The following is a 26,069-nucleotide window of genomic DNA, read 5'->3' as shown; positions in this document are numbered from 1 at the left end:
TCAAATAGTTTCTGAGTCTATAAAGGACAAACACACAAACATTCATTTATATATATAGTATACTAGCGGGGCCCCGGCGCGCTTTGCTGCGCATTTCAATAATTTTTTTGCAAAAGTTGCCCGCGGCTTCGCACCCTACAGCAATTTCCCCGTTGAAAACGAGTACACTATATTCACTTATTCTTTTTCTATCACATTCTAAACATTGCTGAGATAATTGATAGTCGTTCCATCGTGAGCCTCTTGGGCGTATTATGAAGGTTATGTACCATATTCCTGCCTCTATCTAGCTTGTTTACCCACGGCTTCGCACGCAAATCTTAAGAACCGAAGTCCCTTATATTACTTAGTAAATTTTTTTTTTACTATAAATAATAAATTTTAGATTAAATTAGTTATATCTCCGATGCCACGATTGAGCTTGCTTTTGTTGTCTCGATCGAGAGGAATATGTACACACGGAGTTTTGAGAACCATTACTTCTGTCAAAAAAAACAACTAAGGTTTGATTTTATAAACATTCTTTATATTTGTAGCCAACGTAAGATAGTAATTATGATATCTGCATTACTCTTCTGATCAAGCATGAGCATGGTTTATAATTAAATAAATATTGCAGTTAAAGGTGAATTTTTACGTCAAATTTGAATTGGTATTATCTGGATAGTAAAGTCTAATGTTTAACAGTGATTGCAAAAACAGTTTAAACAAAATTTGTCGTTTCTCTTAAGCTTACTCTATGCATTAAAACTATAAGTGTAATATATGTTTACAAAGAACAGCTGATTAAAAATTTGAAAAGACGTTAACATATGTTTGCTGCAATGCATTTCTTATGGGTATTTCTGTAACCAGTGGGGCGGAATCCTGAATCGGGAAAGGGATGGGCATAGCTTATAAACCTTTCTCCGTGGAAAAATACATATACGTACAAATTTTCATTCATGATCGGTCCAATAGTTTCACGATTCCATAAAGGACAAACATACAAACATTCATTTTTATATATATAGATATACAAGATAGATTGAATAACTAATCTGAAGGCATGGCACAATCTTCCCCTTATATCAAAAGCAGAATACAAAGCAACAGAAATAGATTGCATTTTGACTAAATAGGCTTTTTAAGCTTACTTATGCACATATTTTCTTGATCGGGGTAAAAATCAATATATAGGCACCAGAAACACCTGAATGTGGATGTTCATGCTTTGCCTCAATTAAGTTTTAATTAATTTCAATTGCTACCATTTTGTACTGGGTTGAGATAGAAAGCTCTGGTTTCTACTGTTGTTCTTCTTTTACCAAGACATTTCAAGTGAGCTGTCACGTAATGGGTCTTTACATTTAAACATTTTGAGCTGCCCCATCTCCAAAATCCCATTTTGGGGAAATGGGTAAAGTTGTAATAGTGACTAAAAAGTTTCACTTCTATTTCCTAGAATGGGGGGGGGGGGGGTGGGGGGGGGGGGGGGTGGGGGGGGGGGGGGGTGGGGGGGGGGGGGGGTGGGGGGGGGGGGGGGTGGGGGGGGGGGGGGGTGGGGAATGTACTATAAAATCATCAAAGATTTCAGGTTTAAAATCGTAGTCAAATTCAATGTCCAAATAGTGAAAGATTATAGGTAAAATCTTCTCATAATAAACGCGTGTATTTAAACCTACAAACCTAATGTATTCTTTGAAAAGGAAAATAATTTTTTCAACGGTTCCCAAGAGATAAGTAAAAATTTTTATTCTGTTTTCTAAATTCTGTAACAAATTGTGTTTGTTTTTTTACCTCCATATTGCAATTTTGTAAGCAGATTATTCAAATGTGTTAGTATATTTCGAAATTTCTTAGGTTTAGGTCTTTCATACAAAATTAAATTACAATCTCTACAAACTAATCTTTATCAACAATTTCTTCTCTATTATAACACTTGTAACAGTTGGCATTATACTCTTCCATTTTTACAAAAAGAATAAATGGAAGGTATGGAACTAACTCTGCCGAGAAACAAATTTTAGCACAAACGTTATGTGTTTACATTTCTACAACAGAGATAAATAGAAATAATTTCATTCTATTGTACAACTATTTAGGATATTATGTGTATGAATTATAAAGTTTATTACGGAAGAAATCGGGATTTTTCAGTGGCGAAAGAGTATATTTTTGAAGTATTAGAAGGAATGAAAGAAAATAATATGAACATCATTAACTACTGAATTTCTCTAATATCGTTCTTAATCACGTCATACGATAAAAATTTCTCAGAAACAACAACAATATAACAAATCGCGTTTGTAACAGCTTTTTTGAAAATCCATATTGATAATTATATCGTTCTTTGAACCAGAAATATTTGTCAAACTCTTTGTTGTATCAATGACATAAATAGGTCTATTCGCTAAAAATTCTTTAGGATTGTAATACATTTCCTTATTATTACAGTAAACTTTTCTAAAAATCTTGATACATCTGATACATGATTCTGAAAAGACCTCCTGAAATGTTTTAAATTTTGTAATTCATCTGGATAAATAAGAACCGTTCAATTTTACTCTGATATTTTTTACATCCAAACTATCAAACTTTGAAGGATTTTTTTTCTTGATTATTCTGTCTATCTGTTTGAAAACCTATGATAACGAACTTGGGGATTGAAGATATTTCTATAAATATTTGTAATATCGAACGAATAAGTTGTTCCGGAAATACCTTTTTTGTTCAATACATTGTTCAATCTAGAAAATTAAACATAATGTTTTGACTTTTTGTAATTTCATCAATCAACCTAATTTTACTCGTGGTTTTATAATCAATCATTGGAACTCTAATAAAAAAATCTGTAATTGTTATTTTTCCATCAACAGGCATAACATTTTCCAGTTGCAGTCTTCAGAATCACATCATCGTCTTCTGCTCTTATAAAACTTAGATAAAATCCTCCTTTATAGATCGGAATAGTAACATTTTCAAAAAATCCTAATCCAAAATGAGATAAATTTCCAGCTGCTTCAAAAACACCAAATTTAAAATCTGATTCAAAGCCATTAGAAGTTTGAGAAATAACATCACTTTTTGAATACGAAATAGTTCCTTTAATCGTGCTTAATTGGCCACAGTTTTCGACTTCTTCTATCAATTTATTGTGTTTTTCTTACTTCAATCTTAGAAAATAAAAACGGTATAAAATTATCGATTAATCTAACATTATCAGTTCCAAGATATGCTTGACCATCTTGTTTTGTTAAAGTTCCAGAAATATAAAACTGGAAGTTAAGACGAGCAAAAGTTATCTCCAAAATCAATATTAAACTCAGTTCTTTTATTCGGTTCATTCAAATGTTGTTTACTACTTGGATAGAAAATTTATTAAACTCCGCCCTTTTCAATATCACTAGCATATTTTCTGTAGTCCGCCGCCATTTAATAAGAGAAAATTTAGAAATTTTAAACATCATGTATAAGAAAGATATCATTTTTCATCGATCTAATGTACGTTTTTATAAGAAAAGATATAAATTTTAGTCATTTTTAATGATCTACTTCGTCATATTCAGGATTATCTTCCTTAAATTTTGCAATTTCGGCCACATATTTCAATAAAATCTGCACAGGATAGTAACCGCTATCTATAATATTGTTCCAATCAACTGTATCTTTATTTTCATCCAAAAAATTTATACTCAAGTGTTGATAGAGACAAAGAACAGACATATGATCTTTTAATTGATAATGTATATTTTCTTGAATGAACTCTGGGGACAGATTTTGATATTTAGCAATGTTATAATACCAATTCAATTTGTTTACGTATAATCTCATCATATCTTCGGATAATTCATATTTTTTGAGAAATATCATCCCAATGTTCTTTTTTCAAATCTCTTTCGTGTTACATTATAAAAAGATCGAAAAGCACTGTAATGTCCCGCCATCTCTATTTATTAAGAAAAAAATTTCAAGTTTTTATAAATTGGCTCTTTTTTAGCGTTACATTCAGCACATTTTTCCAGAAACTCTTTTAACTCCATTGATATTTGCATAGTATTTTATATCACTTGTTGCAGTTTTTTCTTTACATCTCACACAGTATATGAGCGCCATTTATATAAGGAAATTTTATCATGCATAAAACCCTGCGAGAATACCTATTTCAGTAAGATCTTCCTCGAACTTATTAATTTTTTCTTCTAATTTTATTTTGAAATTTGACAGCATAAGAATCATTGTATTCAACAAATTTATGACCAATATTCTCAAAAGTTTTCGTAGCATCTAAACTAAACTTATCAAAAGACTCTTTAAATCTAGTAAGTTTTTCATTAATTTCACCAACATCGTCTACTGATCTTTTACTTCTTTCATCAAGTTTTTCATAGACTTCTGTTTGTAAAATTCTTTAACATGCTGTTTATGATTCTCCATAATTTTGTTTTTAGTTCATTAAACATTTTAATAGGATCTTCTAATTGAATCATTACAACAACATCAAATGGATTAATTCCTTTACTAACACTGCTAATTCTTTTTCCTTTAAAATCTAAGGCATTTTTAACATTCGGATCATGTAAATCAACAATATCGATGTTTTCTGATAATTTTAGAGGTTTTAAAAATTTGTTCTTTAACAACAACATCATGTTTGTCAATACCAGGTCGAACACCGACAATTCTTTTTTTATTAGCCAAACTAACATAATTCTTTTCAACTTTGATCGCTTCAGTAATTTTATCAGCTTTTTTCAATATGAGACATTAAATTGGTAAATAAATTTTTTTACAACCATCATCGACTTCTTTTTTTCCAATGTTTTTATTTTATCAGCAACTTCATTTGAACTCATGAAATTTGCAAGTTTGTTATCATATTCTGCTTTAAAATCTTCAATCTCGACAGCAAACATATCTGAATCTGGAAGGTTTTGTAATAAAACTTGTTATCAAACTCATTTCTCAAACTATCAAAATTCAAACTATTATCTACATTTTGAATAATTTGTGTTCCAAATACGTCAAAAATATTTTGTGAATCCATATTTATTAAGTAATAATTTGTTAACAACTTCTTTAAAATCTTTACCATCACTCAGTTCATTCAACACAAAAACACATAAATGACCACAAATTGGGGGATCTTTATAGTCTTGAATCTGAGAATCATTGTAGTAGACGCTTGATTTTTTCAAATATTTAATCAATTCTATAGGTGGTTTGTCCTCAATTCTTCCATACGAATCAAAATAACATGCATTCTTATCATTTTTATAATAACAAATCCAATGCGTTCCACTTCCCATAATCGAGTCTAAATTCACAATTCCACATTCAAATTTCTTAACTTTTTCAGGTAATGTATCTCTCATGAAGATTCCTCTAAAATGTTTAATATTTTTGCAGATTTCTTCCAATTCCCCGAATGTTAAAGGTTTGATTTCAAATTTTTTTTAATGTTTGATTTCACGTAATTCAAAGTTTTTTTCATCTAATCCAGATCCTGTAACATCTTCCAACTCTTTATCTAACCAATTTAAAAATGTTTCGAACAATAGGAATCACATCTTTTTTAACGATTGGAGCAGCTTTACGAACATAAGGAACAACATTTTTAACAACTGGAATATTTTCTCCAAAATCTAATAAATCTTTCAAAAGTCCACCATTTTTTAAGTTCTTTCAACTGATTATAAGAAAATTCTATTCTGGTTCCTTTATTGTTTTTCTTATGTTTTTCGAGTTTATTGTATTGTCTATTTGTTAAAAATATCTTATCTTCGCCATTTTTTAGTTGATCTATTTTAAATTGAATACTAACGGGTATTTTCTTCTTAAAAGCGGATTTTATTTTTTTCTTTCTGATTTTTGCTGAAGTTTACGTTCACCTCCATTTATATAGTTTAAAATTTCAAGTTCTCTTCGATTCCCATTCCTAGTTTTCTCTTCAAAAACATTGCTCCAGCTGTTTGGAAGCGCAACAAATCTTTCACCTAAACTAGCATCTTTTGATAAAAATCTATCCATTGCCTTATCTTGCAAAATTTTATCTGCTATATGTCTGGAATTTGTGTCTCTATGTTTTGCATAAAAAATATCGTGTTCCATAGCAGCTTGATCTAATTTATTTATACCAGGATCTCCTCTTTTTTAGTCTTTTTTCGAGTTTTGTGCCAGGCCCCAGATACTGATAAGTTGGTACGTGTAATTCAAAAGGTAAATTGTTGATAAAATCATTCAAAAGTCCGCTACCTTCAATCATAGATGAACTTATTGCCGGCAAAACTCGTTTTAAATATTTAATTCCATCAGGTTTTTCAATCATTTCATCAAGTTTGTTCGAAATAAAATCTTTAATCGCTTTCTTTTCGTTCAAAAAATTGTTGTTTCCAGCCTTTTCTTGAGCATAAATATAATTTATAATTCCATCGAGTTTTGTCAAATCGTCGATATATCTGTACTCAATCTTATTATCACTGTATTTTCTCACACCTGATCCTTCGATTCTTTTTTCCCAAATTGGTTTAATTAAGTTAATATATTTTTTACCTCTACTTGACTTAGGCTTCTTAGTAGATGGATCATTATTTTTGTAAATTGAGTCAGATTCCCATAAAATTTCTGTATACTTTTTCAAATCTTCTTCAGAATATAAATTATCTTTTGGAGCGTCATAGTCTGTTAATAATCTCCATAAAACCTTGAGTTCCTTCATATGTTTTTTCATTAATAATGATATCATTATGTTCAAAATTCACGGGCAAATTTTCCAATCATAAAACTTTTCTTTTTTTTATCCCAATACAAACCAAATTTATCATCTTTTACTCTAGGAAGGAATTTTTTACCAATTTCAACCAATTATTATATCCGTTGTTCCAGGACTTATTGGTTCAACTATGGTAGAGTCTTCAATGATTCGAGGTCTAAATGGTGTTGAAGATGGTAATTTTGGCAATTCAAACTCTTCTACTTCAGATTCTGGAATCGAAATATCAGCAAATTGTCGTACAACTGGAACCAAATTCATCAAATTGTGATTATCGCTTAAAACGTTTTCAATTTTACCTTCAACATTTTTAATTGCAGAAGTTACAGGTTGATTAATTTTTTGAATAAATTCTTGTTCTTTTTTATCAATTCGAATCTGTTCTTTAAATTCTTTGATTAATTTCTTTTCGATTTGATCAAGTTTTTTCGCTTCTTCAGAAGTTACGTTTCACCATTTAATTAGAAAAATTTTGAAACGTGAACGTGGAACGTATAACGTGAACGTGGAACGTAAAAACGTGAACACGAAACGTAAAACATGAACGTGAAACACGAACGTGGAACGTAAAAACATGAACACGAAACGTAAAAACATGAACGTGGAACGTAAAAACGTGAACACGAAACGTAAAACATGAATGTGGACGTAAAACCGTGAACACGAAACGTAAAACATGAACGTGGAACGTAAAAACATGAACACGAAACGTAAAACATGAACGTGAAACACGAACGTGAACCGTAAACACGAACGTGAAACATGAACGTGAACGTGGAAACGTGAACAGATTTACCGTTTTTCTGTTATTTTCATAATGTAAATAAAAAGTAAAGATAATGTAAAAATAATTGTAACAAATATTTTATCAAGTAGATTTGTCAGACCACTGAGCAGCATTTATGTTAGAAAATTTATTCAAATATTTACCATTTTTAGGCTTCAAAGTTAAATTAATAGTTACAAATCCATAGTCTTCTTTCCAAATTTTATCACATAATTCATTAAAGTGGTTAAAACTCATATCAGATCCCACATAATTGTTGTAAATCTTTCTCGAATAGTGATCGTCTTGCTTAAAAACACACAACATATTCAAATTATTTCTAATAACTTGTTTATCAACCTTTGAAAAGCATTGGGAAAGATAGATACAAGATATGTTTTTGTGACGAGACATTACGAAATATTCCTTAATAACGTCCTGATTTTCCAAAATACAATCATCAAAAACGATTAACGAATTGGGTTTACATTCGCTTAACGGAACTATGTCCTCAGAAGCATTGTAAAAATGTGATATTTCTTTGCTTAAGTTCTTCTTAATATTTTTTGAATCTTTGTTGTAATTTTTTTGTATGCGTCTTGTTCTAAAGATTTACTAAAAACATACAAATTGGAATAAGGAATCAACCTATTGTAGATTAAATTCAATAATAAAGTTGTTTTATCCACATCCACTTGAACCAACAATTAACAATCTGATTGGTTGATCTTTCTTATTTTCTTCAAACGTTTTGAAGTTTTATCTGATCTTTTTGCTTTAAAAAATTTCTCCATTTAAATAACTAAAATGAAGCTGTTCAAGTTGACTTCAGAAAGCTCTAAATTAGTTTTAAACTTGGAACATCCTATTCATTTAGAGGAAGAATCAAATTATTTTATCGGTTTAAGCGGTTTTTATTCTGACAATTTTGTAACAAATATTAGCGAAGATTCTCCATACTGTATAGGATTCAGTGAGAAAGAACATTACCAAATATTATGGCTTCAATAAAGGATATTACACTTTCGACCAAATAAAAAATTCCTTTAAAAATTACCTAAAAACATTTAAAAAATCAGATAAATCTCTTACGTTTGACGAAAATGACCTCCGAATGCAAACGGTCTTTAACAAAATTCAAATAAAATCACCAGTAAGAATTATTCTTTCGGGAATTATAGTAGATTTATTAGGGTTTAATCAAGCAATATTTGAGCCAAATCAGTTATATGAAGGAACGCCAAAATTTAGACCGTTCGATGTAATTGAAGTTCACTGTAATCTCGTTGAACCTAGTTTTGAAAATCATACCGAACATTTACACAAAGAATCTGAAATTTTGTACACTTTTTTCCCAAATGTTGCTTATGGATCAAAAATCAGTGAAAAACCGAATGAAATCGATTATATTCCAATTAGAAAAAATATTAAAAGAATTCAAAAAATCGTTCTAACTATACAAGACTCTGAGGGAAATTTATTAAATAATGAGAGTAAAACAACAATATATTTAAGATTGTCGAAAGAATGATGAATCAAGGGGAGCTATTGAATAGCTTACCTTCAAACTTTCAAAAGAACACCGTTTTTATCAATGAATCTGGACTTTACACTCAAAATAAAAATTACTAGTTAAATGGAGTCAGTTGTAGACCTACATTCAATAACAAAGACATTGTAACGATTGTAGACGAAAACAATGTAATCTGGTTTAAAGCTAAAGATGTTGCAGAAATTTTAGAATATGAAAACACGAGGCAAGCTATCATAAATAATGTCGATAATGATGATAAAAACAACTTTTGTATGTATAAATTACAGGAGTCTATCCCATAGACCCCGAGAAAATATTAAAAAAAAACACTGTTTTCATTAATGAATCAGGTCTTTACACTCAAAATAAAAATTGCTTGTTAAATTTTTTCTATCTAAATGGAGTCAGTTGTGGATCTGCTCAATAACCAACTTACATTCGATAACAAACATATTTTTACGATTGTTGACGAAAATAATGAAATTTGGTTTAAAGCGAAAGATGTTGCAGAAATATTGGAATTTAAAAATACGAGACAAGCTATCATAGATCATGTTAAAGAAAAATACAAAAACAGCTTTGAAAACATAGATTCTGACAAGGGTATCGAATCGCGACTCTTACAAAAATTACATCCAGACACTATTTTCATCAATGAACCAGGCATATATTCTTTAATACTGAAATCAAAAACGAAGATAGCAGAATTATTTCAAGACTGGGTTTTAGAAGAAGTTTTAACCGAGTATTAGAAAATATGGCGAGTACAAACTTGAAAACAAGATTAAATATTTAGAGGATGAAGTAAAACACTTGCAAATTAAAGATGAAATCAAAACGGAAATAATCGCAAAACAAAGTGTAAAAAATTGACTTAATGAAACCAGATCTTGTTTGTAAAGATTTTGATAAGAAAAAACACCACGTTTTTGTGTTAATTAAGAAGAATCACATGTGGGAATGGCCTTATTACGTTATCAGAGCTCAAAAGAGAGAAATACCGAAAAGATTGAAAGAACTTGAAATTGATTACCCAGAAATGGAAATTTTATTACGACAAAGTGATCCAAATAGTATAAATCTTTATAATCAAATGAAAGAATCTTTGAATATTTTATACAACGGAAATCATTTTACTACAAATATGACAGAATCTCGACTGATTTATAAAATATCTAAATTACACGATGAAAATGTTACTAAATTTTATTAAACTCTCGAATTATGATATTTTGTTTGTAAATGTTTAGCGTAACTAGGCAGCCATTGAAGAATCCTTCCACATTCACAATGAGTCTCTTTCTTCTGACTTTCTTCTCGGTGAATTCTTCTAGCACAATCCTTACAAAAAGCCTGTTTTTTATCTTTACTATAATGCCAGTTGTGAAATTCTGAAATATTCTTATTTTCTTTACAAATGTAACATTTTTTTCTCTTCTAAAGTTAATTTTTCCATTTTATCGTACAATTCTTTTTTATATATTTTTTCACAAGCCTTACAATAACAGTATAATCTGTCTTTTCTATTCTTATCTTGAAAAAAATCCTCTATATTTTTTATTTCTTGACACATGGGACATTTCTTTTGAGACTCCATTTATATAGAAAAAATTAAAGCTTTGACTTTCTCAATTCATATTCATAAAACTTTCCGGTTATTTCTTCATTATTTAAATCTTTTATACTATAAGTTACAGGATCTGTGTTATTAATTTGATAAATCACAAAGATTTCTCTTGACCAATTGTTCTTATATTTGTTTGAAAATGTTTGTTTTTTACTAACAATTCTTACATGATCATTGACTTTAAATTTAGTTTTTGTGTGAATTTCTGGTGGAATATACTTGAAAACGGTCTCTAATAACTCCTTTTCTGCATCTTTATCTACGTCTTTTCGGTTTCATTTTTATTGTGCTGTGAACTGTATCGTTATAATTGTTTACGATTTTTTGAAGAATATCGATCCATTTAAAGTTTTTATTAATCTCAAAAATTACCTTCATTCTCTCATTTTGAGTTCTGTTATATCTCTCTACAATACTTGATTTCTCTTCATTTTCAGTATGATAAATCTTAATGTTGTATTTTCTCAAAACATCGTTAAATTCTTTATTTTTAAACTCTAAACCCTTATCTGTATGAAGTAGGTTAGGAGGTTTGTGATTGATCCTTATGGCATCTTTTACTATATCTTCGACAGCTTTTGAAACATCCTTGCCGTTTTTTCTTTTGATAGCTCTTGACCAAGCATATTTTGAGAAAGTATCAATAACATTTAACATATACTTAAATCCATCATTTTGATCTGAATAGTTAGACATTATAACTAAATCTGCTGCCCATAAATCGTCAATTCCTAAAGTTATAATTTTTCTCTTTTTAAACTTTTTTCGTACTGGTGCATGAATTTCTCTAGCTTCAATCTCGATTTCTTCCTTATTCTTAGATTCTTTCTTTACTTGTTTTTCATAAGGATTCTTTATAAATTTACTCTTATTTGTCTTACATTTTGAACATTTTGCAGCAATTCTATACAACCCGTTTTGAGTTTGAACGATTTTTGAATCTATAACTTTTCGTTTTTTTCTTGCATTTGTGGCAGTGAATCAAATCATCTTCCATTTACATGTCAAAGTTTCCAAGTTTATTTAACTCATCTAATATATTAGATTTTGCTTCATAGTCATTCGGTACTGTATCAATCTTATTTTCTAGGACAATTCTCTTATCATCTTTCGCTTTATAGCCACATACGGTACTGTATCAATCTTATTTTCTAGGACAATTCTCTTATCATCTTTAGCGTTCAGTGCCAGTTTGTTTATGGTGATGGTATACAATTCATGTTTATAGCTTTTTATTACAGTCATCTCCCTAAATTCTTCTTTATCTTCGAACAAACATGTCTTCAAGTTTTCGATATTTATTGTTTTATTTACAACGCTTCTCTTAATTCCTTTACACCTCACTGGATTTTTGTCTAGATATTTGTACGAGTACATTTTCGACCTCAAACCACAAAATTCTTCTAAAACTTCGCTATTTAGTTCGTCTTTGAATTTTCCTATGACTTTCTTATTTTTAGTACCGAAACATTCATGATCTTTTGGATAATCGCTCGTATCAAAGTCATTCAAATTTTCTTTAATAATTTTGTAAGGATCACGTTTTAATTCTAGAAAATAACTGTCTGTATCCATGTAACACAGATTCAAATCTGGATCATAGTTCTTTAATTTGTTGTAATAAAACTCGTACATTAGCAATTTTGAGAGGTCGAGAACTGAAAATCCTATGTAGATTGGCTTGTTAAATTTTACTTTCTGTTTGTACATGTGACTCGCTATACAGTTGTCGTCAAAAGATACTAAAGCATTTGAAATTTGTTTTCTTAGCTTGTTTCATTGAAAATTCTTCATTTCCTAGTCTAATATCACATCTGTTTCTCACATTTTCCATAGATTTTCCAAAAAACTGAGTTGTTCATCAGCTTATAAAAGTCCTTTTCGAAGTCGCTTGTAGCTTTGGTTCTCATGTTTGTGTTAAAATCAATGTAATCTTTCATAAAAGGCTTCTGATCGAATGCGATAACTCTATTCACATGTTTTAACACCATTCCTTGTTCCAGATAGAATTTCAAATTTCTCGAATGAACAACGTATTCAGTTTTATCTAATAGAGTGGTGCACAACTTATTTTTATAATGTTCAGGAGCAAGAGGCAAATCCTTGTGATGTTCGTGTAAAATTTGTTGGATATCCAAGATCGACTTCAAGAATATAGCCATAATCTTCGTCGCCGGTGAGTTCCAAAATTGTTTCTTTCCATTCTGCAGTTGTGTAAGTTTTTGGATCCATCCACTTGATATCACTAAACGGCAGTTTTTGCATTAGGCCATACCCATAAAGGTTATTAGCATCGACGTATAACAAATAGTTTTCGGGCTTTGTCTTATCAAAATCTTTCAAATATTTGTTATTTGCTTTCACATATCGTTTAATACATTGAGAAATGCCTCCGCGAATACCTTTTTCAATCATCAAATACATATTATAATCGTTAATTAGCTGAAGCTCAATTTTCGTTAATTTTAACATTGCGTCCCATGCGAGACTGGGAGCTGTTAGATAGTGTGCCGGATCGAGTTTATAGCAATTTAGGCAAATGTTTCTGAAATTTTCGAATATATCGGCAAGCAATAAAACATCTTGGATGTTATAGAGATCAGAGTAATTTCCTAGATTTTTCTCTTTTAATTTGTTCCATACATTTAAGTAGTGTTGAAAATCTTTCTCGGATATGCTCTCATCTATCAAGAGTGTATAGAAATCTTTAATTTTCAGCACTTCTGTGTAATCAAGTTTTTTCAATACTATCGATAAATTCATAGGGATATATTCCTTTTCCTGACAATATTTTAAAAATCTCGTCTTCATCATTTGGCCGCCTTTCTATAATTTCATTCAATATTCTTCCATCCTGTATAAAAATGATTTGTATGTTTGAAGTCTTCTTTCTTTAAATTTTTCGCTAATTTTTCAATAGACGAGGCCATGAATCTAAATGTGTCTACGAAAGAGAATTTTATGAACTTTCTAGGTTTGTCACCATCAAACTCATACCCGTATCCAGAATTTACAGAGTAATTTATATATTTTTCTTCTGAGTTTGCGATCAAATCAACGTTTCCATATTTCTTAGCTAATTCTTTTATGTACAAATGTGTGTCATAGTTTACTCATATTGTGACAGAAAAACTGGAATGTTTTGTGGAAATTTCAAATTCAGATTGCAACATGCATGAGCTGCTGCGCCTCGAAACTTGCCGGTTAAATGACAATGATCTCTCACTTTATTATAACTCTTATCTTTCCAACTATCAGGAGTAAAACCATACTGAACTGACCCAACATCATAAGCAGACCATTCACAGATATGACAAACGTTTGAATTTTGATATGAAATTTCTTCTTCTTCTGTCAATTTCATGGGTTTCATGTTCTTAGAATTATACTTTTTCGCTATGTATTTCGATAATTTACTGAGTTCTTCAAACAATTTTGTCGGGACGTTTTTCAAATCTTCTTCATTTTTGGCACGATAACATATCGGTTTATACATGCGATTGGTCACATTCGAAACTAAATATAGAGTAAAACCATAAGGAATATGCTTCTGAATCTTGGTTGTAGTCGATCTTTGTGGATTGTTCTTGCATGTCGGAATTTTTTCTAATATGCTCTCAAAATCCATATAAATAACGTACGGATGGCTAAACTTCTTTTGATAATTAGTAAATGATGTTGTTTGACCTGGAAAGGGCATAATTGGCTTACAAACTTCGTGTTGCTTGCAAATTTCTAAATGATCTGTTTAAATCTCCAGATTTGTAGAAATGGCTTAAACATCTTCGACACAAGAACGTCTTGTGAGCATTTTTTGATAATTGAGAACTTGCTAATCTACTTAAATCTGTTATCAAAACATAATGGGATTTATCTTCTTGTTTAAAATACAATAAATCAATGTTTAACTCGGCATCATATTTTTCAGAAATTTGTAACGGAACAACCTTAATATTTTCATCAAAACTGTAGACATTGATAGACATTTTTGGATATTTGTACTTGGAATTGTAGCTTCGTTTCTCGAATAATTGTATATCTTTTAAGGACATTGGATAGTCAAATCCAGAAAATATCTCGTCATTTACAAATTTTTCATATTGCTTTGCTCTGTCAACATGTGTCTTGGGTTTTTCAATAGCGCATCGGATAGAGTAAATAAAGCAAAAATCATCTTTATTTTTGATATTTTACACAAGCTTTCTTTACCTTTATTTCTTGTGGTAAATCGATATATGATCCTGCGTTCAGCATTTCGTGTTTATTAATGCTCAAAACTAGTTGTTTACAGCTTTTAAATGTCCATCCGGAACCTTTATTTGGATGATTTGTCTGTTCTCGATGTGTTAATTTATTAAATTGCTTAGTAATAAAGTCGTTTACATCGAAGATTTCATCCGCTTTTATAGTAAAATACATTGGACATGTTTGCCTTTCACCGTTCACTAAAGTTCGTTCGTATTCACATTCTAAAGAGAGATATCCTTTACTATTTTTTCACAGTTTCTTGAAATTTTTCGATTAAACTTTTTAATTTCTGGGCGCAAAATAGAAAGATATTTGTAAAATTGACATGAAATTGTCGTTCAAATTTGTTAAAATGTATTGCTTAAAAAGACCGTGTATTGAGGATAAAACTTCTACATCTATGATATTTTCAGGTTTTTCGTTAAGAGTTTTATCAATTTCTTCGATCATTTCAGACTTAGTTTTGTCGTTAGTTTCGATAGCCAACTTTTCAGCTATTGAATGAATTTTTTCATCATTAAATAGGTCGAGATTTTTCTTTTCAACTTTGAAATTTCTCTTTAATTCTCGTAATTTTTCTATATTGTACATCTTTTCATGATCGACAATTTGATTTTCTTTAGCCCAATTCCTCAAATAATTACTTCACTTTCGTAAAGTTGTTTGTTTTTTAAATGGATTTTTGAGCTATAATGTCGATCATAGTTATGTTTTAGGATTTCTTTCTTACAAAACGGACATGTTATTTTTTCACCCGCCATTTATTAGGAAAAAATTTGACTCTGCCAAATTTCACTATTTAGTAAAGAATCTTTTTAATTAAGAAAAATTATTAACTTTTATGCTGAAAATTGGCAATAATTTGAGATAATTCGGTAGATTTTCAGGATTTTTTCAAAAAACTCTAATGCTAGTGTATAGGGACCTTAAAAAACCAGGGTTTTGACCCTAAAAACTGTGATTTTGACTCCACAAAATCACAGTTTAGGGTCAAAATCCCGGTTTTTTGTGTATTTTGGAAGTATAGTGTTGATTTTTCACCTTAAAAGTGTAGAAGTATTAATTTTTTTTCTATGTAAATGGCACTGTTACAAGAGTTGAATAAGGTTGGTGATTTAAAGTTCAAAGAATACAAGAAATTAATAGAATTAGAAGAAATACAAAATTGTGAATTTGGAGAAAATTAAAGATAAATTCGGGTTTACAATAATTGCCGAGTTGGAAGATTGTAAAGTACACTTGCCGAACAGATTTTTGACAGTTTTGGATGAAAAAAAGATTAAAGAATTGAACAAAAATGAAAAATTACACTTGGTTGTTACTGGAAAGAAGACTATTAAAGATAAAGACTGTGTTACAATTAAACTTTGTAGAATAAAGATTTCGAAGATTTTTCGTTTATTCGTAGCAGATTTGACAACATTTGACAAAGCAGATAGAGAGCTCAAGAAAGCAGAAGCAAACAGCTATAGATTCGGTTATTTTACATTCGTGATTTACTGTTTTGATTTCACAGATTTGTTTATGGTTCAATGGACAGTATTTTACATTGATTTTCGGTCGGCTCCTAAAGTGGTCCAGAACCGGCATATTCATATCTACTTATATATACAGGGTGATTCATGAAGTTCTCCCCCCACTTCTACAGCACATTGCACTAGTAAAAATAATGAAAATTTTATATAAACATAGGTCCGAAAACGCTTCGTTAGCGAGTTACAGCTAGCGAAAGATTTCGCCTGAATTCCTGGGTAAAGAGTAAAATAAAGCCATACTGAACTTTTGGAAAGGTTAATTAAGTAAGAAATATCGTGGATTCTTATGTATTTTTTACCTGATAAAGCTAATAAAATAGGTTTCAGAACTGTACCTGTAGTAGTTTTTGAGGGATTCAGGGTTAAATGCAAAAAATTGGGGCACGAAACAATGTTTTTTTTGAGTTTGATGTACAATAACTTTGTGAAATTGGTAATAAATACATAAAATCAACAAACATTAATTGTAGAGAATTTAATTCTCAGAAAATTGATATAATCAAAGTCTAAAATAAAACAGAAATAAGTACCAATAAATCGATTTTATTCAGTATAATACATTACTAGCTGTAAAGAAATACCATACGGTATTCAGTTAAAATAAAAGAAAAACAAAATGTTTGTTCCTTAATGATGAGATAAATTGAGAAAACAAGATTAACTGTTAAATAAATTTGTTTGTAAATAAAAATATCATGTTTTATTACGTTGTATTTTTTTTAAATAAAAATTTACATCAAATGTTCGAAAATAAATGAAGCAAACATTTTCCCATTATTGTTTACTAATCATCGAAATGCAGTTTTTTGTTTTATTAATTTCTAAGTTTGGTAACGCACGAATAACAGCTGATCAACAATGGTAATTCTGTACTGTTACGTTAGAACTGTGTATTAGTGGTGTTTTGCAAGCTACAGCAGGAGATTGGGTTCTGTGAATCGTGTTATTAAATGCAATTTTTCTGTGAGTTAAAATTCGATTGTTTATTAAGCGAAAAAATGCCTTACTTATTTACATCAGAGGAATACGCTGATATGGTGTTTATTTTGGGTTACTGTAATGGTAATGCTAGAGCTGCTGTAGAAGAATATGAACTACGTTACCCTAATAGGAGGATTCCAGATACCAAAACAATTTCAGGAACTTTTCGTACTCTTCGGGAAACAGGATCACTACCAAGTACTAGAACCAATTATGAACGAGCTGTCCAACTTGAAGATGATATTGTTATTAATGCTGTTCATCCGCAGTCCAGGTGTAAGTACATGACGTAATTTCTAGGCGGATAGGAGTTTCGCAGTCAACGGTGTGGAGGTCATTAATCGAAACAAATTTTATCCGTTTCATAAACAAAAGGTTCAACATCTACAGCTAGAGGATGGTCCGCTTCGCTTGGAGTTTTGCAACTTTTTGAATATTAATAATCAACTCTACAAGCGTATTTTGTTTACGGATGAGGCACAATTCACTCGGGATGTTGTCAATAACTTGCACAATGAACACTCATGGGCAGAAGAAAATCCACATGAGGTAGTGGAACAGAACTTTCAACACCGTTTTAGCGTCAATGTCTGGTGTGGCCTTTTGCACAATCGGCTGATTGGACCTTTCATATTACCTGGACGCCTAAATGCTGAGTTCTATTTGCATTTCCTTCAAGAAGAGTTGCCGCAGCTTTAGAGAATGTTCCTTTACATCTCAGACAAAATTTGTACTTCCAGCATGACGGAGCACCTACCCACTTTTCACGTGCCGTTTTCTGCTTACTTAAATCATCAATTTCCTGGACACTGGGATTGGTCGTGGAGGGCCTCACCCTTGGCCACCAAGATCACCAGATCTATCTCCATTGGATTATTGCATCTGGGGATGGATGAAAGACATTGTAAAACAAGACAAAAGTGAATTCTCGTGATGAATTAATTGCCCGTATTATGGATTCGGCTGTGCAGATACAGGGAAGTCCTGAAAAATTAAGAAACGCAACAAAAGCAATACACAAACGTGCTGCAAAATGTATTGATAATGATGGCCTCATTTTCGAACATCTATTATAAAAAGGTGCGTACTCAACCTGATTAATTTTGCTTAAAACTAGTAATGTATTATACTGAATAAAATCGATTTTTTGGTACTTATTTCTGTTTTATTTTAGACTTTGATTATATAAATTTTCTGAGAATTAAATTCTCTACAATTAATGTTTGTTGATTTTATGTATTTATTACCAATTTAACAAAGTTATTGTACATGAAACTTAAAAAAACATTGTTTCGTGCCCCAATTTTTTGCATTTAACCCTGAATCCCTCAAAAACTACTACAGGTACAGTTCTGAAACCTATTTTATTAGCTTTACCAGGTAAAAATACATAAGAATCCACGATATTTCTTACTTAATTAACCTTTCCAAAAGTTCAGTATGGCTTTATTTTACTCTTTAACCCAGGAATTCAGGCGAAATCTTTCGGCTAGCTGTAACTCGCTAACGAAGCGTTTTCGGACCTATGTTTATATAACATTTTTTCATTATTTTTTTACTAGTACAATGTGCTGTAGAAGTGGGGGGAGAACTTCATGAATCACCCTGTATATATACATAAAATGTACGGTATATTAACAATTAAACTATTTACGTGTTTGTTTCTTCATAATCCGAAAACCGATTGTATTATTTTAGAACATTTATAGCTGGAATTAATAGTTTAGTTCAAGAACACAGTGCAGTGAATTTGTATTTAGTATAGTTTATTGCCGAATGCTTCAAGGGGAGTTCTCGGATTAAAAACTCTGGCCTTGTTATGTTTTTAGGATATTTTTTTAGTCTCTTAAAATTTAATCTGCCTACTACGTTCATTGTATATATCAAAAATCAATGTTTATTTAAAATTAAATCTTAAATCTATACGTATATTGAGTGCAATAAATATATATTATATATATCTTTGTATTTACAGGGATAAAACTATTTAAATTACTTTGTTTGAGTATTAGGTTGTTCTTGCGGATCTGTCATGATGAGTATTTAATGAATGAAGGTTTACTGCGTCACTTAAGCTATATTTAATTATCGTCTCTCCAACTGTCGCGTTAATCTTCCGTTTATTTTTACTGTATTTTTTCTTCCTCAAATCAATTTTGTTTTTTTTAACTAGTCCCAAAATTAAATTTATTTTGTCAAATTATTAATTATTATTTAATTAAATAAAGGTAATTATTCTCTACACTTTCTAATGTACCTTCTTGTTTTGAATTGCTTCTTATTTTACTAAGTAAATTGTAATTTTGTACTTTCATACAGAAATTTAAAATAAACATAAAGTGGGTTACTTCATAACTTATTATATAGGTTTGGGTAGCAAATTTAATACATTTACTCCTTTAAAATGGTCGTTTATTTACGATATTTACACATTTATTTTCAGAATTTTTTGTAATGGCGAGGCTGATCCTTTTAAGCCCTATTATGCCCCATCCTTGTGAATAAATGGCTGGTGCGAGAATCTTATGAGACAGAATAAGGGGGGAGTCGATAAGTACAAGGTCGAAGGGACTATCTACACGGCAGTGGAACGTCACGTCACGTCTTGTCCAAATTCTGATGGAATGTTTCACGTCACGCTGCGTTATGGAGTTAGCTATCTCTAACTCAGATCCCTTGGTCCGATGCCTTAAACTGCTCAGGCCATCGGCACTCCCAATTTATTCCTATACTTCATATTGTGTAAGGACTCAAATCCGTTACTAATGCAAAAATATATTGGAAACTTCTAAATTTGCAAGGATTATAGGATTTTGGATATTAACCCACCAGTATCTGGTTTTGGCCAAAAAGTATAAAACTATATGTAACAAAAATATAACTTTTGGACACTTTTGTGGTTTTTTATTTATACAATTCATATACGAATCCATCTTCGTTTATAAATGTTGATTGAATCTACAAGTACCTTAATGATGGATTCTTTTGAATCTGAAATGTAACATTGTTTAAATGAAAAACTACAAAAGTGTTCAAAGGTTTTTTTGTACTTATATGGGACACTTTTAGAGGATAAATTTTCTAATATAAAACTGTTTCGAGAATTAAAATCTGCCCTCTTTTTTAAATTGTCAAAAATCCTAATACATAAATCTTGCCCTCTCCAAAATAATATAATTCAAATTATCTCTCGTCAATAACAAACCTCTAAATTAATATACTATGCCGCTGGTTAATGAGTTTCTTATATCCTCTTTAACAGCGAAAATACCTGTAACTGTACAGTAAATTTTGACTTTACAGTTTTTACCTTTGGGAAACCGAGAAGTTTTTTTTACTTATTCTTGACTTATACTACACTGTAATAATATAACCAATACTATATATTTATATTCTAGCATAACAAGTTCTTACAAACCTATATAAGAATATTACGGAGTCTAGGTACGATTGCGTGAATAAAAATAACCAAATTTCGAAGTTTTGCTTACATATTTAGGTGAGAAATATATATTGCATATATATATATATATATATATTACTATCAGGTCAAATAACAGCGCTTGAGTGGTGCCTCACAAACGATAATTCCTGTATCACACTCGTGTCCATTAAAAATTAAAAATATATAAGATAAAACGCAAATATAAATAACTCAATATTAGGAACTGTATTGACCTACTGCTAACTAGTAGTTAAATGGGATAAAAACATAAAAGAAGGAGTTAAGTACCAAACTAGAACTTTCTAAAACTTCGAGAAAACGTAGCCAAGTTAATTTTTGCACATAATTGCATTAAATTATAATTCCATCCCACTCTTTATAATCTATTGTTGAAAATAAATTAACCTAAACCGAAAGTACGTTTAAGAAATTTTTGAAATTTGATAAAAATTAAATGCTTTAAGAACAAGAAAAACGAAAACTATTTTATGACTTTGTAACTGCTAAACGTACTGAAAGACAGCAAATTGATTTATGTTTTTCCGTTTTTAAAAGATTTTGAACCAAAAGTTCCAGTCTGGTGTCCTATTTTTAAAGTTTTGTAATAGTTAAAAAAATCAATTTTTTTTGTAATGTAAACCACGTTGTAAATACCATATAGGCCAATTTGAAATTCCTATTTATAATCAGCCAAAGATAAGATGTACGGGAACTGTTTTGTGTGCAGATTGTTGGCTTATATATGATTGATGGAATTAATAAAAGAGGGTCCTTGGATATTGACACCATGTACGAAAGTTAGACAGCGAAAGGTTTAATTAAATTGACTAACCAGGTGGGTATCGTAGACGTAGATCGGTCCTGAAATCTGATACGCGCATGTGAATTTTCAGGCCTTAACATAATCTCTTGCTACATCAACTGGTGGCGCATCGTTTTGAAGGCGCGAAGATCCAATCCAATATTGGGTCAAGGTGGAGAGCCAATACGATTTCATCTTACAGACATGGCAAAATTACTCTAAATATACGTTTTAGTAATTATTTTACTATCGATTGATATACCGTATTAAGACCAATGGTATTTGTAATACATGGTCCCAGAAAACAAAAATAAATACTAAGTCAGCAAGCACAAATATAATTCTACCTCAGACTTCAGACCATACTAAAAGGAGAGCCTATAGTGTTGTTTTTTGTTTGACTTATTATTTAAAAGTGAATAAAAACGTTCAGTTAATTTGAGATAATATCGTTTTAAACAATAATACACTTTACTCCTGTAATAAAAATTGTTATTTAAAATAAATTTCTCTTAATATAACAAGATTTTAGTTGAGTATCCCTAGCTTGAATTATTAGCTTTTGCTCTCTCTGAATAAACTCAAGTATAAAATTTATTTCCTTACTTATAATATTTTGAAGAGTCGAGTACATTAGTCAGCAAGACAATTGGCTACGAAACAATCAGTTGTATAGGATACTGATGGAACATCATGGTGTTGGCAGTTTAAAATATGAAATTTGTCAGTTGTAACAGCGGGCTACCAGTTTTATTTTGTTCACTTAGGTCAAGATACTGAGAAAATTCCTCATTACACTTGGTCCTAAAATGCCTTTAACAGTTTCATCTGGAGTGGTAAGAGTTTCAGGATTGGTAAGTTTAGTAGTAAGGGTCAATTCCTGTCAAAATCCTATGAGGATGAGTGACGTGCTCTATAATCTATAGTCATGTAACTTTCGAAAAATGAGGAGAAAATCTGTTCCAGGCTCTTCTAATCAAAGCGGGTAAGGGGCGGTTCTCCCTCATGTTTACACTAATAACAGCCTTAAGCAACTCCACCCACTCATACTGCTATCCTTCTTAGTAGGCTAGGCCTGTCGATCCTTCCTTTTAACCCAATAACTCGAGTTTAGCACCACTAGACATCCCTGGAGTTATCCAGATAAAAGAGACATCAGCTTTTGCTGCCACCAGTTTGGGCTCAACTAGAAAGGTATAAGTAAGTCAGAAGTGAAACGTGCAGTTTACTAAAGAATTACTTGTTTATTAATCAAAGGCCTCAAATATATTCGTGTCGTTATAGAGAAAGAATACGCTGGTTGACAAAACAAAGAAATCAAATTGTATTATTTGTTATTTAAAAAAAATTATATTAATCTTATTAATTAAGTTTTTTTAATATAAAGGAAAAGACTGTGAATAATCCTTAACCAACACGCAAACAAACTTAGAGTCGCATAATATACTAAGGATTATTCTGCCTGAGGTGAGATAATAAGCTACTTCAGGTACATGAAAGGAAATAGGGCGCCCTTCATTAAATTAAAATAGCATTGAAAGCTAAACATGGCATTTCAGAGTGATAGCTAAGTGGAGTAAACGCTATTGAAAACGTTAATAAAGTTGGTAAAACGGATAACGTGTACGTAAAACCTTTCACTGCCCATTCATTCATTTAAAGCATAGCAACAGCATATTAACTGTAAGTTATATTGATACATCATTTTAATAACTATCCTGCATATGAAAAATAAATATTTGTATCCTGAAAATTATAAGAAACTAATCTTAAAATATCTGGGTAGTGCTTATATTGTGTTATAATTTAAAAATTACATGGGTATTTTGCTGTTACAATAACGAGTGTTATTGTATTTGTCAGACATTACTTTAATTTACTAGAGTTATTATGGAAATAAAAACACAAAGCTTGTTAGAACAGACTTAAAGCAAACGTCACAGCTGGCATTCATCTAGAAATACTTACCATGGGGGATTATTTCCACTTAAAGCCTTTATAGTTCACGAGAGCTGTGAAGCTGGTTTTACTACCTTCCTGTACTCTACATAAACTATTTATTCCGTTTACACAAGCGTTCCAAGATACTCCTGAAGTAACGTTATTATGCAAACAAAGACGACGAGTTTTGTTTGGCACTGAGCAGTATACCTGCTGGTGTTTACTGAGTGAGACCGGCTACTCTTAGTCTTCTTCCTCTGCGCCATGAGGGCTCTGTTGCAGAAAATATGTTAAACTATATACATTATATCGGACGTCGCAATATATTGGATATAACTTATAGATGATGAAATCAAGCACCCTAAGCTGATTGGCAAAGTAAAAACAGGCAATATGTCTTCAGCTGTCCTAACCGGTATTTCAGTTACATTGTGGCCATCACTAGATCATGGACAAGGTTACTCCGTTTATGACGTCCATAAAACGTGGTTAAAATTGAAAATAGTGAACGTAATAAGGTAACAACGACAGTCAAGGAAACACCGCATTTAACTAGACTTAAAACTTTGTAACTTGTATATTGCATTTATATAATTTAAAATTATGAAAATGAAATGAAGTTTTCAACTCCTTGACTAATTATGATATATGACATAGTTGAATTTTGAAGACAGAGCACCACACAAGTTTGAGGTTAAAGAGTTAAAATAAGTAAGCAGCAACAGCAGAAAGCTTTAGACAGTCAGTAGCAATTGGTCACTAAGTACAGAATTGCGCTCGAGATGGAATAAAACAGGCGTTTAAATATTTTTGTTTAGTTTTCCATTGTTGTGCCTTATAGTATGTTTACTGTGTGTGTGTTTAAATGACCTAACTTCATGAATTACTTATAGTTTGGACAATATTTTGGTAACGATAGTTTAATTAGTGATATTGATTTGCTCTGTTAGATGTGTCTCCAGAATAGAGGGGCAGTGAAGGGATTAAATAGTCTTAAGCGATATTTTAAAAACTTCATAAAAGGTTTTATTCTCTGCGCATAACCTTCATAAAACATGTTTACATGTACGCATACTTTATATAATCCTTATATAATATTTTCATTAAAACACCAGTAAGTTTTTTAATTAAAATATAACTTTCACAAAATTTATGTAAGACGAATAAACTGAATATTTTGGCCGGAATGGGAATAAACACGATTATTGGTCAAGGTACTTTTTATAAAAAATATTTTTTTTTTTATAATTAAAAAGGTTTAAATCTTTTTCATTCTTTTTTTTATTTTATTTTTTTTTAAAAAAAATTTGTAAAAATTTTGTTTGTAAAATTTATGTTTTAAAGTTTTTTTTTTTCCTTTTTTTTAAATGGTTTATTTTTTTCCCCTTTAAAAAAATCTTATTTAAAAAAAATTTTAGGAAAAAAGAAAGGTAAATGCTAAAAAATTTTAAAAGGGGGGGGAAATTTTAGAAAAAAAGGGGAAAAATTTTAATTTTAAAATTATAAAAATTTTAAAAATTCATTTTTTTACTTTTTATTTTAAAGTTTATAAATTTTTTTTTATTTTTTTATTAAAAGTAATAAACTTAAAAAATTTTTTCCCCAAAAAATAATTCCCCGGGGATAAATTTAAAAAAAAATTAAATGGAAAAAAAATTTTAACCCCAAAAAATTTACTTTTTAAATTTCGTAATTTTAAAAAAAAATTTTTTCAATTAGGAAAATTTTTTTTGGGGTTTAGGTCAAGGGGAATAAGAAATTTTATGTAAAAAAAAAAATTTTTTAAAAAATAAAAAATTAATGCAGTTTTATTTTAACAACCCTTTTTATTGAAAAAAAAAAAAAAAATTTTTTTAAAAATTTAAAAAATTTTTTTAATAAAATTTATTTTTTTCCCTTTAAAAAGGGGCAAACCTGGAAACCTTTAATTTGAAAATTTATAAAAAAAACCCACTTTTAAAGGGCGGTATTAAAAAAACCCTTTTCCCTTTTTTTGAATTTTTTTCTTAGGGTTTTTAATTTTTTTAAAAAATTTTAATTTATTTTTTAAAAAATTTTATTTTTTTTTAAAAATTTGTTTTTTTGGGGATTTAATTTTTCAAATTTTGTATAAAAATTTTAAAATTAAAGTATTATTAAAAAATTAGTAAAAAAATAATTTAATTTTTTAAAAATAAATTTTAATTTTAAAAAATTTTCCTTTTTTTTGGGGGAAAATTTTTAAAGAGTTTAATTTTTTTTTAAAAAGTTCAAATTGTTTTAAAAATTTTAAAAAGTTATTATTTTTTTTTATTATTTACTTTATTGTAAAATTTTACTTTTTAAGATTTTTTATTAAGAAAGGGGGGAAAAAATAAAAAGAACGGGGAAATTAATGTAAAGTTTTTGGGCCCCAAAAAATTTTTTAAAAAAAATTTTTAAAAAGGGGAAAATTTAATT

The sequence above is a fragment of the Homalodisca vitripennis genome, chromosome 3, assembly GCF_021130785.1.
Source record: "Homalodisca vitripennis isolate AUS2020 chromosome 3, UT_GWSS_2.1, whole genome shotgun sequence".
In the NCBI taxonomy this organism is placed as follows: domain Eukaryota; kingdom Metazoa; phylum Arthropoda; class Insecta; order Hemiptera; family Cicadellidae; genus Homalodisca; species Homalodisca vitripennis.
This window is presented reverse-complemented; position numbering follows the sequence as displayed.